The sequence below is a fragment of the Sinohyriopsis cumingii genome, unplaced genomic scaffold, assembly GCF_028554795.1.
Source record: "Sinohyriopsis cumingii isolate HCF-2022 unplaced genomic scaffold, ASM2855479v2 utg000426l, whole genome shotgun sequence".
NCBI lineage: Eukaryota > Metazoa > Mollusca > Bivalvia > Unionida > Unionidae > Sinohyriopsis > Sinohyriopsis cumingii.
Window position 1 is genome coordinate 10,223,062 of NW_028315897.1, and position 18,508 is coordinate 10,241,569.

The following is an 18,508-nucleotide window of genomic DNA, read 5'->3' on the forward strand; positions in this document are numbered from 1 at the left end:
TCCAATGTTGTCAGCTACGACCGTGATTTTTAAATTCTCTCGCTGACTTTTATGTTCGCGGGTTATTTATGCACATCCTCCGTGTCGTCGACGGTTTCTTATATCAGATGGATTCGATTTAAGTTCACGATAGGATTTCTACTCATTTCATTGCATGCCCTTTGTAGTTTCGATTATTTGTTTGTGTCGCCATAACTTTTGATAATTTCAACGGACACGCCAAGGTTCCTGATTTCCTGGTTTCCAGTTCTTTCGGCCAGGCATTTACAGCAGTTCCACGCAGTTTTACCGTTTCGATATATTTGGGATAAACGCAAACATCAACATGGTTGGCTGTCACGTAAATCTGCTTTGGAGTCAAGCCTGGTAAGAACCACGTTGGCGTCGGGTCCAGTCATTGATGCCGCGTCCGTAAATAATTTGTGGCATCTTATAATATCAAGCCTAGTTTCTATGTGACAACAGAGCGTTTTCAAGCCTCTGTGATTCGGGTGAACGCTTTAGGTGCTGGTAAAGCTTCAGCGGCGAGATGTCAACACATCGGGCCTTCCATCCCAGCTTGAAACGGTAGCTTCGAATAAAAAAAACAATAAACGCCACAGTCATCTAGGAGTGCCCTCCAGAAACCACTATGTACATAATCAACTACTTCACGTAGCGTTTTAAGTCCTTATAGTTTGAAACACAAGAGATGTCGACATGAATAAACATCGAAACAAGTCCATTCCAAAACTTGTAAACATATTTACTAATAACTTTAGTTTTAGTAACAGTAAACAAATATGAAGGCATCTATTTATAGATCCTACGTAATTTTATGTTTTTAACTTGTTACAAAATAGATCTTCTGCACGTAAACCAAACATAACTCTAGATAATGACTACAATTTATGTTCATAAAATTACACATATTTTGGATATATATATATATATATATATATATATATATATATATATATATATATATATATATATATATATATATATATATATATACATAACACTACACACTAGTTTATAATTCCGTCTCTAAAAACTATTCAGGGTTAACATTTTTGTGACAAAGAGTACAAACAGAAGTGACCGTCATGAACAAATTCCTTTCTGCGTCCGACGATAAATGTCCATCCAAATTAAGGACACATACATTTACGATGTGTTCATTATATATATATATATATATATATATATATATATATATATATATATATATATATATATATATATATATATATATATATATATATATATATATGGAACATAATGTGAACATAGCAAATACTCACTGAGCTATATCGAGGTTGCGGTCTTAAGGAAAAAACTTGCTTTCCTGCAAGATATCCGTATGGAGTGCAAGCTGTCATACATACACTGATGATCACGATAAAGATAGATTAGTATATATATATATATATATATATATATATATATATATATATATATATATATATATATATATATATATATATATATATATATATATATATATATTGTGTATGCATACTGTTGTACTTCTCGATGAGAAATTGAACACGCAATTCCGTTGAATTAAGCGTCAAAGAGATTGTATTCGAGTCCAATCTTCGTTTCTTATCTTGCTATATTTCGTTAGTTACTTGCAAATCGCTTAGTGCGATAAACATTTCAGAAGATAATTTCAGATCTGCTGTGAAACTCCCCACAACCAGCAATTATTTTTCAAACTTATACAGTTGGCCAAATTTAGTTTGGACACATTTATATGGTGAAAGGACCCCGGAGAAAGCTATAGGCGTGCTCCAATTTAAAGAAGCTTCACTGAATGGCATAATATTCCTATCCAAACATTACATATATACGATGCGATTGGCTACCTTGTACACATAGAACGATAGCCATATTTCCCGTGTTTTAAAACTAGAACATCTTTTTCTTCCGTGAGTATGAGGCTCATTGTAAAATGCCCTGCCTATGTCCTCACAAGTCTGTCAATTAGTATTATGATACAAGCCATCCGAATAAATGAATTATGTCGATCTTAAGCATGATCTAATTAATTATGTGGGAATGTGCAACTATGGTAGGAAACGAATTCACTCTATATCAAAGTACAGAATCGACACTGATTATAATTAAGCCAGGAAATTTGTCAGACACAATTGCGCACAGAAATATGCTGATTATATTTTACAGGTAAACGAACATCATTCAACAACACGCCTGAAGGCGTTTAGACAATCCCTATAGTTCGTTTAAATTTTCTTTATTACAAAGTTGCAATAGTAGATAAAACTGAATGATACTAATTGAGAGTCAATAATCACTCTCTTTAAAAGAACTAATCATTCACTGCTTTGTTATCTTACCACCAAAAATGACATGCAACAATATTTGTTTCTTGGAAGATACAACGTCATTTTTCTGGCCAACTGGCTGTCCTACTAGTTCCGCTAACTACCATCACATATGTTTATTAGATTATATAACGTATTTGTTCTGACCAACTTGATGACCTAATAGTTCTGCTAAGTACCATTACATGTGTTCAAATGTGCATTTGTTTTTTTCTAAGTCATATCTCGCCTTCAACAATGATCGTATAATTTAATATTTCCTTAAGTTTCAACATTTGTCATATCCAATGAGAACGCTACCGCCTCCACATCCCTCAGATTGAGCCTCAAAATGTTCTGCATCAGGAAAAATGCTAAATTTAAAATAGAGATTAGTTGTGCTCTTTTGCTTGTTGTTCTCTATTTCAATTTATGTACACTAGTGTGAAAGGGGTTATAATTTGCAATGGATAACGATAGTGTCATCCATACGATATTACTAGTAAAGACATGTCTTCAGGAATTTAAATATTTACCTGACTTACGGACGCGAAAGTTAAAAGTATGGATTGACGGATGGGTGAATGGATGAATGAATTAATGGATAGATGGATGGATGGATGGATGGATGAATGGATGTATGTATCGATGGTTAGATGGAGGCATGTATGGAAGCACGGATGGATGGTTGTGTGCGTATATGCATACATTGATGGATGCATGGATGTGTGCATGAATGTATAGATGGGTTGATGGATATACGGACAGACGGACAGATGAATGGATGGATATGTGCATAGAATAGATATATGGATGTATAAATGTGAGCATGGGTACATGTATGGATGTATGGACATTCATATCGATCAATGAATGTGTGTATGTATGCATGTACAGATTGTTGTTTGCATTGATTATTGGGTGTGTGCATGCATGCATGGAGGGATGGAGGTGTTTTTGCATGCCAGGATGAATGATGAATTAATTAGTAGATGAACGGCTGGAAGAATGGTTAGAAGTATCGATACTTTATTCCTATTTTGGGTTTCCTTTAATACAACGTTTGAGTCATATTGATTGGTTTGGTCCCTTTTCTGAGGACATAACAAAATATATTGAAACTAAGCTATATAGGTACCGTAGCTTGTACACGACTACATAACATACTAGTCTCAGTAAACATAAACTCCCATTTGAGGACAGCGATGTTTGAGTTAAGGAAGTAATATGAATATTCCACTTTGTCTAATAATGTTAATGTGTATTTTGGTAACGCGTCTTCCAAATGCATTCGTTATTACCAATGGCTACCATTCACACACAGATACAGATCACATAACCTTTATTCATATGGGTAGATATTTTGTACTGCTTTCTTTGAATAAAAGGCTTGGTATTTGAATCATCAAGTAGCCCATAGCTCTGTCTTGACGTAATGATTTTTTTATTCATTTATTTTAAATAATATTTTGGTTAGATCCTACGTTTATTTGCTAACTACTACTATGTAATGACTTCTGATTCCTTTATAATTGTAATTTATCCATACAAAACATTATATATTTAAAAATTATGTTTAATGTTATATAATTTAAAAACAGTATATCTAATAACAATGTATGCCTTCCAATTCCGTAGGATTCGTCAATCAATGGATCACAATGTAAACGATTGTTAGACAAAGTAACATCTTTATGAGAGCGCATGTTCTAATCTACATTTTCTCTCTCAAATTGTCTCATGGACAAATTGTGTCGTTGGCCTTGTATTTTTATAGAAATTGCAGTCTATTTTTCATAATTATATAGAATGCCAATATCCCAGTTCACGATAGGAATGTACCTAAACTGAAAGGTTATGAAAACATACACTCGGGTAAGTAAATAAGTAAACCACTACTATCAGAACAACACTTGTGTTATTAATTCAATGAACGCATCGTAATCACAGTTCATTTTTTTATGACGAAATTTGTTTATCTTGTTTCGAAATGCTAAGCTGCATTTGTGATATAATTACTAACATAAAGAATGCGAAAGAAAATTGCAACATTTTTTACATTGATTATACTATACAGATTTGTAGGAAGATTTTGTTCAAGCAATTCTTGTATTAATTTATAATTTGACCCAAACACAATTACAAAAGTAGATTTCATTGTGCTAAAAATTTAATATTTTCCTTTCATGCAGGTAACCAATATACATGAATCTGTTAAAGGATATTTTCGATTAATTTTACTAACTTGAATCCATATCTGTATAACCCTAGTATGATTGTATATATGCACGTTTATGTTAATTATATATATTCAGAATAAATCTGCTTTTTAGAATTAAGTGTATAATCTTGGACATGTAATGATAATGGTGTACGGTGTGACTGAGTTGAAATGAACCATTTTTTAAAATTACTAATTATCATTAAATTACAGGTTATCATTCATAAAGTTGACGAGATAATTATGCGACTAATACTGTATCCTTCTATATCACGGCTTGCTATGGGATATTTCTGTAATTATATTGATTTGCAATTTAGATTTTGTAACGGTTGTAAATAATATATTTGTACTAATGATTATACACCGTGACATTAGCAGGTGTCAATCCTTTCGACAAATATAAAAAAGATGTTGGATTGCCATCGTTACAGAGGTTATTCGTCAATTGCGACTAGAGGGATCATATGCTTGTCGAATGAATGTATATGAATGTATGCATCCACGCTATATGTATGAGTATTGTGATTTTGTAATGTATGTGTTTTATAATATACATTAATATCAACATATATGCCTGACTATAAATTCTACGTAAAGCTAGCCATAATTAATGTTTCTACAAGTAATTGTATAGCATTAATTTTGTATACGGTTTAATGTTTATCACAGTGATTATAAGCCCACCAACCTCTTCACATTATTGACGCTGTCGTCATTCTTGGACGACTGAGGTTAAATTGAAGTTTTACTTTTAAGTGTAATGATGCCGCACAAAATTGGAAGAGAGTTTTAATATGGAATAATGGAGAACTTGTCAAGTGGAAAACTCATCCAAAGTGTGCCGACACACTCCCCATTTCTGGTTGGAGAAGTCGTCCCAACTTTGCCTTGATACGTAGCCCCAAAAAGCAGAAATATGAATTTGGATATATCGCTATATGGCTGTGATTGCTTCATTTGATCAAATACCAGAAATAATACTTCATAGTCATTGACATTCATTCGCAGTGTTCTTCAAAAATAATAATGATCTGAGTCATGTATGTTCGAGTCTAAATGATTTCGATGTGTATGGAAATTGAATGTGAAATTTTCATGAAGTATTTGTGTAAGATATGATCCGGTTCATTTAGAACTTATTCACACTTAAATTAAAAAAAAAAAATGAAAAAAACTATTTTATTCCTTAGTCCCTAAATATGTCGGACCATTATTACCGGTCATCGCGAAAGCGTTGTTGTTCATGCTGTATAGTACTTTCAGCATTGCGTGACTTTATATGAGACTAGTTTGTCTGAACGTTACCAAAACACGAGAATATATAGTCATCCTTGTGCTATCCAAGATGTAATAGTCAGTGCCACACCCTTTATTACATCATACATAATATTAATATTTGGCTCCCTAATCTTCTTAAGTAATATATAACTTATATCACTGAGCACCACTTTTAATGGTTAGAATATTTGAAGTACTTGGGAATCACATGAAAACTTCACTTCAATGCATCAACATCCTCACAAATCAACTGATTCATAAGCTTATTGAGGGGTAACAAACGGAGAAAGAGCCAATTATTGTTGACGAATAATTACACCAGTTACAATATATTACAGACAAAATAACATTGTCTCATACTTCGCGGTGAAAAGGGCATCAAAGAGGTACACATATTCACATGAATCAGCACAATACAACTGTACTTCATCAAAGCTAGCATTAATATTTATTGCAACATGCATTGGTCCGAAAGCTTCACTTTCCTCCTGTAACTTCTATCCATATCTTTCATAAGTCTGCATATGATATTATGCAAACTATTATAAAACAACATTGCATTTTTATCATTTTTCATATTCCTTTGCACGGCCCTAGCTTTAGCCATATCTTAACGAAGGTTAACCTTTTGTTCCAGTCCTCGCAGTATGCCTGATATTAATAGGAATCATTACATACCTTTATGTTTCAATGCTGGCAGAATGACTGAGATGATCAGGTATATTTACTTACTTAAAGCCAGGATGAATGTTCATCATGACTTAGGCACTTACCATCTGAAAAAAAACTAGAGCTTACAATTAGTGTTGCTTCACGAATGTAGGGACATGCCATCTCAAATGAAGGAAGACTGCAATTAGTGATGCATCATTATTCAGATGCTCTTTATCTAGAGTGGGTATGTTATATTATGATTGACATTGATATCCAGTACAGTATAAGTCTATTCGCTGCTGATATTATGATAACATGGACCGCTGAGTACCCAAAACCTGTTCTGAAGAAAGACATACTTCCAGTCAATTATATGCCGATCTGTGACTATTGGAAAAAATTCCCCAAAAGCCAACTCAGTGCAGTTCAATCGGAATAACACCTATCACATTAAGTCAATGGCATGCTTACTGACCACACCAATTAGCGTAAACACATGGGAATAGATATATTGACAGTAACATATCTTGGTAATACCTAAAACAATACTGACCAAAAAATTTATTAGAAAGTCTGAAAACACAACTCAATTGAAAATCATTACAGATGCTTTATGACACGTAGATAAGAGATATACCCTGGTAAGGAGATAATATTTGCGTTAAATGCACTATGTGTGTAAAACTGTACATAAATAGTTACAAAATAAATCAGAAGAATTATTTTTGGGCCAAAGTACCTAATTATATGACACAATTCTGGAAGGAAACTAAAAACAACAGCAAATTCACTAAATAGTATTTTAAGAAAGAGACTGTAAATATGCATTTTAGAATGTATATTGAGGCCTTCGATCCATCCGTAGCCTTTCCGCTAAATAATACACATGCAAAAGGTGCTAAAATATAACTTTGAAATGACTTTTCTAGGAAAAAGCTGAGATCAAGCTTAGTATATATCAAAGAATTTTATGGAACGGAGATATTCTCTCATTAGATATTCCAAAAAGTTTTTTGTCAACATATACAAATTAAACCACACTTGACAAGGAAACCTAGAAAATAGTACTAGCATATTCCTATGAAAGTGAGAGATCATAAACATGTTTAAAATGAATTAATGTCTAGGTTGTACCTCATTAAATAATGATTTGTCACTGTTTACTTCTTTAAAATCTTAATTGCCCGCCCTAGGACGGCAATCATAAAGACAAAATTGAAACATAAATAAAGTTATACAAATATATTTATATTACAAAAAGTTGAGATGCCGCGAGTTACACACTCGAGACCTCTTGTTTGGCAGCCACGAGTCTACAAAATAGTTTGAACAATACAAAAATATAAATTAAAAAAAGTGGGACGCTGGAGTCTTGATAAAGCTTTAAAGAAAACGACACAAATGTAAAATACAATATAATCCAATTTTTTTATGCCGTGAGTTTCGTACTCGCGACCTCATGTTTGTCAAGCAGGACACATATACATAAATAATGTTTAAATAAAACAAAATTTATAAGAAGAACTAACAAAATAAAAAATTGGATGAGCGAGTAAAAATAGACATCAACATAAAAAAAATACAACGAGAAAAAACCCTAAACAATCGGTATGAGAGTGATAAAGAAAAGTTTCATCATCATAACAAAACAAAAAAATAAACAATTGCGATGAGCGAGTTTTAATAAAGTTTGATAATAGTCATATAAACAGTAATACACATTAACAATATTTGGTATGTAGCGAGTTTCAAACTTGAAACCTCTTGTTTGGCAAGAATGGCAGAGTAAGAAAGATGAATGTTGGTGTTTATATATAAGATCAATATACAATAATAGCTCATGCAGTACACTAGAAACCACAAAACTGGTGTTATTTATACTTATCGAAATGTGCTGATGTTAGCAATTTGAATAATGGATTACTTTCGCCATCGTTTTGAAGCCAATGATGAGATCTTTCGTGTGATCCAAACGTGTAATAACAACTAAGATAATGTTCTAGTCTTTTTGTGTATTCAGCATTTCTGATTCTGGAATTTGATATTTAGGTACTAACATCCAAAATCCAAGTCGAAGTATAAGGTCGCATTCCCACCACTCCAGATCATTTCCCGCCCTTGGCAAGCACCAACATTTGCATATAATATATATTAATATGTCTATGCTACGAGTACTTCCAAAATTAGTATATGAGTCTATTACACTAGTACATGCACAAATTTATTTAAATATTTCGTTAGCATGTATTACATGCTAAATATACCTGTATATTTATTCGTTATTCATGTGAATCAGATCACGTGTTTAAATGTTTGTAATAACAACCACTGTTTAAGGCTCAATATTTCTTTTTCTGATATTACGTTTTTCCTTCGAGTATATTTACAAATAAATAGTACTTAAGCCAATAAGAGTTAATAAGGATAATGTCTAACTATATATATATATATATATATATATATATATATATATATATATATATATATATATATATATAATGAACGTGAACATTTGTCCCGGCAAAGATAAGTTGTTGTTGTAATGAGTTTAATGCCGTTTTCCAGTACATGATATGCTAAGCAAGGCGTTAAGTTTATTTGATGGAGGAAGAATCCGGAAAACTCCCAATGATCCAATTACCCACAGGACGATACAGTAAATGTTTCTTACACACCCACGTTGGCCGCACCAGAGACTCGAAACTAGGATACATAAGGTGAGATTGAGATATCAGCTGTTTGCAAAGGTAAGTGCCCTAGAACACTCGGACACCCGAGGTACAGCAGCAAGGTTTGTATCAGAAAGCAAAAGCCAGGATAATGGCATAGCTCTATATAAAAACGAAAAAGAAGAAAAATCGCTAAGTATACGATTTATCTAGATCAGTATTTAGCTATCGGAAAAAATGTTTTCAACTGCAATATAATCCAAGTATGGAATGTAAATATGAATAATTCTATTGAGGATATATACTAGTAAAATATCTTGATATCTTTGTGTCTTAACCGTTATCTTAATGTATTCTGTCTCGAGTTTTACATACACTATATTTTATGTTCTGCGAGCACGTGGCTAAATATGAATTTATAGACTTTGACTCTTATCATAAATGACGTCACCTCATCTCCTAGCTCTGCTACAGGTTCCTATATGTTCGTTTAGTTCTAAAATCGCGTGCATTGATTCCGGTTGCTAAAGAAAAGCGACGAATTACTGAAAATAACAACTTTATATTTTGCAGCCTTCAATATATCCACGATAATGCACCATTTGTATAATTATGAACTTAGCCATTTGCAAACATCTTTAAACACAATTCTCGAAAATAATTATAACAAACGTGTGTGGTTTGTGAAGTCAGCCAGTTGAACGAATGCAATTTTCTTCATTTGTTCTGATAAAATGACGAATAAACTGAAATTGGAATATCGCATTGGTTACGGAAGATTCCTTTTATTGTTCTAAATATGGCATAAATCTGTCGACAGTGATATTATCCCCTGCCTTTACAAACACATATCACTTCGCATCAATGAAAATCGGGAAGCAGTTAAGATAAGGTCAACAACAGAGACAACTTTTCTGCCTGTCAGTAGCAAAATGATAAAAATACTGCTGATATAATGTGGTCTGTTCCAAAATTAAGATCCAGGATGTGCCAAACCAAAGGTGTCTATTTACACATCATAATAATTACTACATGCAACTCAATAAATACTTCTACGTTCACTCTCCATCGATCTATTGTACTATTGAGCTTAAAGGACAAATACAAGGAACAAAATTTGCAGTTGTGAATAATATATATTATTTACATTCGGTTGCATGCAGACGTGATTGATGTAGTCTTAACACAGACAAATCTTAGCTGACTTTGAGTTGTGTACATGTTTGTGTGTGGATGAGAGAGATAGATCGAGATAGAGAGTCGTTGTTAAAGTTCAGGGGTTAAAAAATGTATCATATGCTACGCTGACTTGTTTGATATGAAAAAGATAAGAAACGACCGACACTGTTGGATGATGCATTATTATAAGTAATCGGATACCATCACGGTGACACCAACATACCCAAACATACCACCAGACCAACACATATTGATCTATTCATTACTACCAAACAGTTGTTCCTCGATCGCTAATCAAACATGTTATAGGCATGAATAAAATAAAACAAATATGTCAAGGCAAAATAGGAAAACAACATTTTCGCAATATATTCTCAAGAGTGATAAAGATAAAGTAACTCGGTGACTGCTTTTGTATTATGGCGGATAATAATAATCAGGTATATTGAAAGAGACACTAAATACTATTCAATATTATATGTTAGTGTTTATATATATATATATATATATATATATATATATATATATATATATATATATATATATATATATTGCACCAGCAGTGAGATTATATATTATTATATGGGTCGGATTCGTTATCGCGCCAGGTCGCACACACTCATGACCTATAATCTCTGATTTGATATTCGTTTTGTACTTAGGGTGTAGTGTGTTTGAGTCAATACTGCTATTTGACTTTCAGGAACACCTTTTGGCCAACGTGAGTTGTGTCAACTTCTCTTGCAAACAAATTACTTCACTGTGAGTTAGGGTGATAAACACGTTAAACAGAAACTGTTTTTAAAGCCCTTTTTACAGTGTTTGTGTTATATCACAAGTTGTGCAAAGAGCAGAAAATGAGATGACGTCAGTCTGTGATGCGGTGGCTACAACACCCGAATTCATTTAGGAACACGCTGATGATGTCGTGGCCGCCTTTACGGTCTTTTCGGCAAACCTAAGGTATAATGGCGAAGGTCATGTACTATCTCAGAACTCGACAAGGAGTCACTGAAATGTTCATCATGATTGGACCTAAATTCATGGCAGTACAGCGTGCAATGAAAAATTAAAACGGTTCATTTGACATTTAGTTTAGATGGCAGCAGAAGATAATGTGTCAACAACATTCAATGCATACGAAAGAAATGGATATTCATGATGCCAATTTAACAAGAAAGGTTAACTCGCAAAAACAAGGTGTTGTAAGCCTTACTGTCAAGCCCACTAGATGTTACAAGCAGTCATTTCACGGAATATAAGATATTTAATCGGTAGTAATATTGATGACGTTTATTTTCCGCAATGAATGAAATGCACATATGGAGAACATTTATGCAGAACATGTTTCAGAATATCGAACAGACCACAAAAATATAAATCAAAGTTTGCTATGACACATATTATTGTGCCACTAATCAAGAAGGTAACAAATAACATGTTATTTGGCATGCGATGAAAATGCGGTTGCTCTAGTAGATAGTTAATCGATACTTGGAAAAGCATTAACAGGCAATACATAACCTTCAGATATGAATGGCTCATACTTTTCCATAATACAATCAGATTGGTCTTTTCTTAGACCCAACACAAGTATTGCTTTCAACGCATTACCGTGACGTTAACCTCTTAGAAATATGAGCATTTTGGATAGCTCTGCCTTTATTATGTTTCTTGTTTTTCAACTTATATTAATCAGAAAGGAAGTGCCGTTTCTTCGTACAATGAAGACAAGGGTAAGAAATAAGGATTTCATATCAGTTTAATCAGAAATTTGTTTCCTAAATATTGTATTAGACTGAGATATTAATGTACTCGTACAAGGCTGAACTGGCGTTTTAGCAAAACCTTCTGCGAGCAAGATTTATTGACAAATGCGAATATAAATCAGCTGTATAAACAGCGCTTCACACGTTTTTCGACCTTTGTCTCAGCAAATTTGTTCTAGATGTCCCTTTAGAGCAATTTTTCAACTCTTCAATTAATAGGTGTTGTCGGGGCGGGGGTAATCATACTCTTTTCAACCGTCTTGCATTTGCACCACCTATCAAACAGTTGTCATTTTTCTCTAGCAAACTCTACATGGATTTGACACGTTCCTTTTCAGCAATTTCTAAACTTTTGTAAATATACTGCACATACCAGATCATAATCCTTCAAGATGCATTCCTGAACCCCATCTTAAATATCACTTTGTTGTATCGAAAGTGAAGTGTAGATTTCAGGAACTTTGCCAATAAGTACACTTTACAATATGAAAATGCAGAGCTCTTTTGGTCAGCTCATACTTTTGTCCACTTTCTACAAATGACGAAAATATTGATCTGGTTCATTTTCTTTAAGAACTTATAATAATAATCTAATATGTCCCGTAATTTCAAAACCCTAACCTGTGTGCAAAGAGGGAAAGTGTGCAAAACTTGCAATGTCTATGTATTTTAATTTAAATTGCGTCTGCATTTCATCTTCAGCTTTCGATTTTTGCGTCTAAACTTGAATTACTTCTGAATCAATCGGAAGCTTTCTTAGTAATATTTTCATTTGGTTTTAAGCACTTATTATCTTAATTTCATCTCGGAATCTGATAGAGACCCTCCAATTAAACACAAATAACGTTTATACAGAAAACTGTTTTGCAGCATCTAATGAACAAAACATTTTTATATTTTGCTTCGTTACAGAATCCGTCGCCTCAGAAAGCCCATAATCTTTGAGAAGTTAAAATATATGGTCCTTGTTAAAGGACTCAAACCATTCAAGGCTTAGATCTAAATCAACGGTCTTCACTTTAGGTGACTTGGTAAATGATTTTTGGTTTCACTAATGATTTTCTAAAATATGTGAAATTAAAATCCAATACACAAGGACAGTCTTAAGCCAAAGAGAAATTATATTTAAAATACAACTGCAAATTCCAAATGACTGCCAAGGATGTCCAGAATAAAGTTCAATCCTTTGTAATGAGGTGTCCATAGCGTTGATGTATGACAATGATATAATCTTAAACGTCGTTAAGTCGATTCACATTAACTTCAAGATAGTTACTTAATCTATTGTTTATGAACAACTAGTATTTCTAGAAAATAGTTAAAATAAATAAACCAAAGCCTATTAAGTGAATTATACACAACTGTTTGAATTATACACAACTATCTGAATCCTTGAAGAATGACATTTATGCTAAGGACAACTAATTATCAGTACATCAACATATCAAAAACTGAGGCGTAATTTCAGAATGCAGTACATGGTTCGACTGAAAAAAATTTCAAAATCGCTATTTTTTTTAGCAAGGTCAAGTACTGTAATAGTCAATTAGGATAAACCTATAACAGGAACTTAATGTCACTGACACGTATTGTTAAGGCCACACTAACATATTCAAACGAAATCATCTCATCTTAAAGTACAAACACACAATTATAAAGACAACTTGTTACAAATATAGTAGTTACTAAGTGAAGCTTGGAATCGATCAAACCGAAAGTTAATACATATAAGATAAATACACATCTCTCTACCTCCCTCTCTCTCTCTCTCTCTCTCTCTCTCTACATACATTCATACATACATACATACATACTCAAATGGGGGCCCCGAGTGGCCGAGTGGTCTAAAGCGCTCTTCGTTACGGATCACTGCCATCTCACCTCTGTCTGTGGCGGTTCGAGTCTAAGATTCAGCCAATGTGGGCATGTGAGAAAGCTTGCCAGTAGCTTCTCCTGGTTCGGTGGATCTTTCCGGGGTTTTCCGGGTTCTTCCTCCACCATTAATACTGGCCGCCATGTATAGCCTATCGTGTGCTGAAAAATGGCGTTAAACCCCACAACAACAACAACATACTCAAATAACACGTATTTGGGTATTTATAATTTTAATTACGGTTATATTATCCCTAGTTGGGTTTATAATACATTCTGCTCCATTAAAAGAAGCATATACTCTTCATCTTGTACATTATGGCATGCTTCGTTATTTTGTCCAATCTGGTAAATTTATGTATACATTTTTCCTACCTCAGTGCATTTATTAATACGCAATCTATGTATACATTTCAACTACATCTGTGTATTTATCTGTGTATTTATTTGTTATGAATCCTTTATCCAGTGCGTATTACATATGCAGCTATATCCACGTATGTTCTATTTGCAATATTTGTGCTGCTGGTAACTTTCTACATGGAATAATGGAGTAGAGGAAATAGTGAAATCTGAGCATAACAAAAATCAAAGGAATTCTTTGAAGTTCATTAAATAAGTAGCATCGAGAATAGTGGAAGAGAGGTTTGAAATCGTTTGGATGTACACAACAAAGAAAATAGCAGGTATCATACATAGGACAATATAGACGATCCTCAGGATAACATCAACTGTTAAAATGTACATAAACGTACCATTCATAACTGTGCTGTCCATCCTGCGGTCCGCAGGCTGATTCTAAATGGTCCGCCAGAGTTCAGGCAACTTTTTGGGCATTTATGTTTAAAAAAAAATATATTGCCTACCTTCATAGTATATCTACATCAGGTAATTATGTGAGCTGGATTCAACAAAATCAGACATAGCTTATTACAGCTTACTCCATATATCGAATGATAATGTGTGATGTGATGTGATTTGGATTTTTTTCCATTTGTATAAGTATATGGCATGACTGCTGGGGTTCAAACTAACGCTATGCCGCGTCTGAGGCGGACGCTTACACATTTAGGTCATTGGAGCGGTATTCTGAACAATTATCTTGCGCCAGCTTAATAAAGGGTATCATATTTCGTATTCTTGATTCAAAATAAAAGTGTCATTCCACATTTCTCATATCAGTGTCGTGCATATGTTTTATAGAACTTGGCAAACGTTCAAGCGCCACACATTATGATGCGGCTATCCTGGAAGTGCTTCGAAATGCAATCAGGAGACAAACAGAAATCCCAATGAGTAAGTTTGTGTAAATAATATTGTCTTCTGTTTCAGCATTTGCTATTTCTGTCGTACTCCGCAGAGAGGAAATATATCCTTGGTTCTGCTCCAAGAATATAAAAACTTGTGTTATGTATACCTTTCCTTTCATGTGGTAAACGTTTGTGATTTGTGTGTGATGTGATTTTGATTTTTAACGTAGCTTTAACAATTTTTTAGTCATATGTCTACGATGTCTGCAACGTGGCAGTTTATAGTAATGTCTAGCACTGGGGCATCATGCCGTAGACATGTAGCATGATGTCCCACCTAGTCACATTATCCTGACACCGGGCCGATCAGTCCTAACACTAATCTCTTAATGCTGAGCGCCAAGCGAGGCAGCTGTTAGTACCGTTTTTAATGATTGTTGTTGTTGTGGGGTTTAACGTCATTTTTCAGCAAACGATAGGCTATGTATGACGGCCAGTATTTAATGCAGGAGGAAAAACCCGGGAAGAACCACCGACCCACGAGAAGAGAACACGCAAACATGCTTTTTTGTAAATATAAATAACTCCAACCATTCATAAATATATTTATTTCTAAAAATCTAAAACAATTATAAATAGTTCGAACGAAGCGAAAATTCGGAAAGTTACGGAAGAGAACAGTACATTTAATAAGACATATGAACTGGATTTTGTGTTTATATTGTCAAATAATAAGTCCGTGTGCCTGATATGTCAGAATTCTATATCTGTTTTGAGAAGGAAAAAAAATATGCAGAGGCACTACTCGTCCATGCACAAAGGTTTCGACAAATATTATCCAATTGATTCGAAGGTAAGAGAAGAGAATGTTGATTACCTAAAAAATAATCTTATTGGCCAGCAGAGTGTCTTTCGTCACATGTTGAGCTCAAGCGGGTATTATTACATTTTCTATTAAAAAATCATTACTTAATGGTAAATTACCTTCTAGAATTATCTTATGAGTCTTGTTTATTTACAACACAATAGCCTATAAGATTCACATCGTTATCCCCAAAAAATCCTGACCCTGATCAGCATATTTACCACTTCTTGTTTAAGTGAATAATAATTCGGTTAACAAGATCATACACCTTGAGAATAACGAAGGAATCATTAGTTGGTGAAATATATAAAAATGTCAAGGTCATGTCCAGCATACAATGTTACATTACAATAAAATTTAATGAATTAACAATAAATAGACAAACAATCAAATTAAATATAAAAAAAACACTTGTCCTCGTAACGCAAAAGAAAGATTTACACAATAAAGTTTTCTTTTTTACTATTAGTAAAATATTTGTGTGGTAAAAATATAAGATTGGGGCATCGATAGAGGTAAGCTGGGTTTTAGCTACAAACCAGAGGCCATATTCAGATCGTGAAACTGTTAAACTATATTTCCAAAAAAGTGCGGATTCTTTATTTGGTGAGTTTAAGAACAAATATGAGATAACGAAACAGATATCCAATCTTCAGCTGTCTTACCAGACGGTAGCAAAACGTGATGAAATTAAATCACGTGATATATTTGAGCAGTTGCTTTTTGATTTGAGGAATGCACCAGGTTTCTGTCTAGCATTGGATGTGTCACGTGATGTCACTGATACAGAACAACTAGTGTTTTGGGTTAGAGATGACATTGAACCTAAATGTAAAGAAGAATTGCTAGCACTGGTTCCATTGCAAAATACAACATGAGGTGACGATATATACAAAGCACTGAAGAAGTGTTTATTAAGAAATGGCATGGATCTGAGAAAGCTCGTATAGGCTACCACGGATGGTGCCGAGCAATGGTGTGACGGAAAGTAGGCCTGATCGGATTGCGGATGGTGGATGACGACTTTCCAGGTTTCTAAACGTATCATTTTATAATTCACGAGCAAGCCCTTTGTTTTAAACTAAAAGATGATGTGCTCCAAAATGTAATGGATATTGTTGTTACAATTGTAAACTTCATATGAACAAATCTTTTAAATAATCGGTAGTTTAAAATATTGTTAGAGGAGTACGAAAGCAATTATGGTGATTTTGTTCTTCATACTGATGTGCGTTCCCCGAACAACGGGAAGGTATTACCAAGATTCTAGGATCTAATTGAAGAAACCAAAATTTTCTTCATGGTGAAATTGAAGGAACAATTGTTAAATTATCTGGAAACGCCAGTGTGTGTCATTGACATCACAGACCACCTGAATAAATTAAATTTTAAATTGCAAGGGCAACATTAAATACCGCCAACTCTGATGGACGTTATTGAATTTGAAACAAAGCTGGGTTTATTCATCAGTCAGATGGAATAAATATAATTTTATACACTTTCCTACACTTTCCATGACAGAAAGAAAATGTCCAGATCTAGTGAAAGGTAAGCAGTTCTACATATTAGAAAAGTTAAAATTGAATTTCTCTGTTTGTTTCAAAGACTTTCGCAGTCTGACTCCTCTGCTACTTTTTATTGAAAATCCATTCACATGTGTAGCCACAAACATGCAGTCATTGGGAGGAAATGAAGGTGCCGTGCAGCTTGAACGAATTTAAATGCAAAATAATATGGCTCTTCGTGACAAACAAAACGATACGCCGTCAACTGAGTTCTGGATGACATATGTTTCTTCTCATGAATTTCGATACATAGGGAATGTAAAAATAATGACAGAGTTTGGAGGTACCTCCGTCTGTGAAGCTGGATGTTATGCAATGATCAATATCAAGTCAACAAATGAAGACTCTTTGACTGGCTAACATTTTAAAAATCTAATGAGGGCAGTAGTTACTGAATATCAACCGCAAAGAACAAAACTGACGAGTACAATTTGCCAAATGTTTCACTAAATAAGTGCTTCAACTTTTGGTGCTCTAAACTATTGCAAAAGCATACCTACATTATTACTTAATACATTTTAATAAAGATAAACATACGTGAATACTTTTTAAAGTAGTTGGTTTTAAGTTTTCATTTGTGGATCTCTGCTTCAAGAAAATATTTGCAGTGGCCCATGCTGTCGAAAAGGTTGGGCAGCACTGATCCAGAGTCAAGCAACGAATACGAGCTAATGAAACAGAACTGCAAGAAGTTTATACAGCATGTTAAAGAAGCATATACTTTAAGCGATTAAGTCCATGAATAAGTTGTCAGTGATCCATCTAAGAAAGTGTGCTATTTGGCAAGAACAAAGAGAATGAAAAAAAAATAATCTGAGTGTTCTTAATGTAGCTACCGCTTCCACATATCTAAGACTGAGCCTCAAAATGT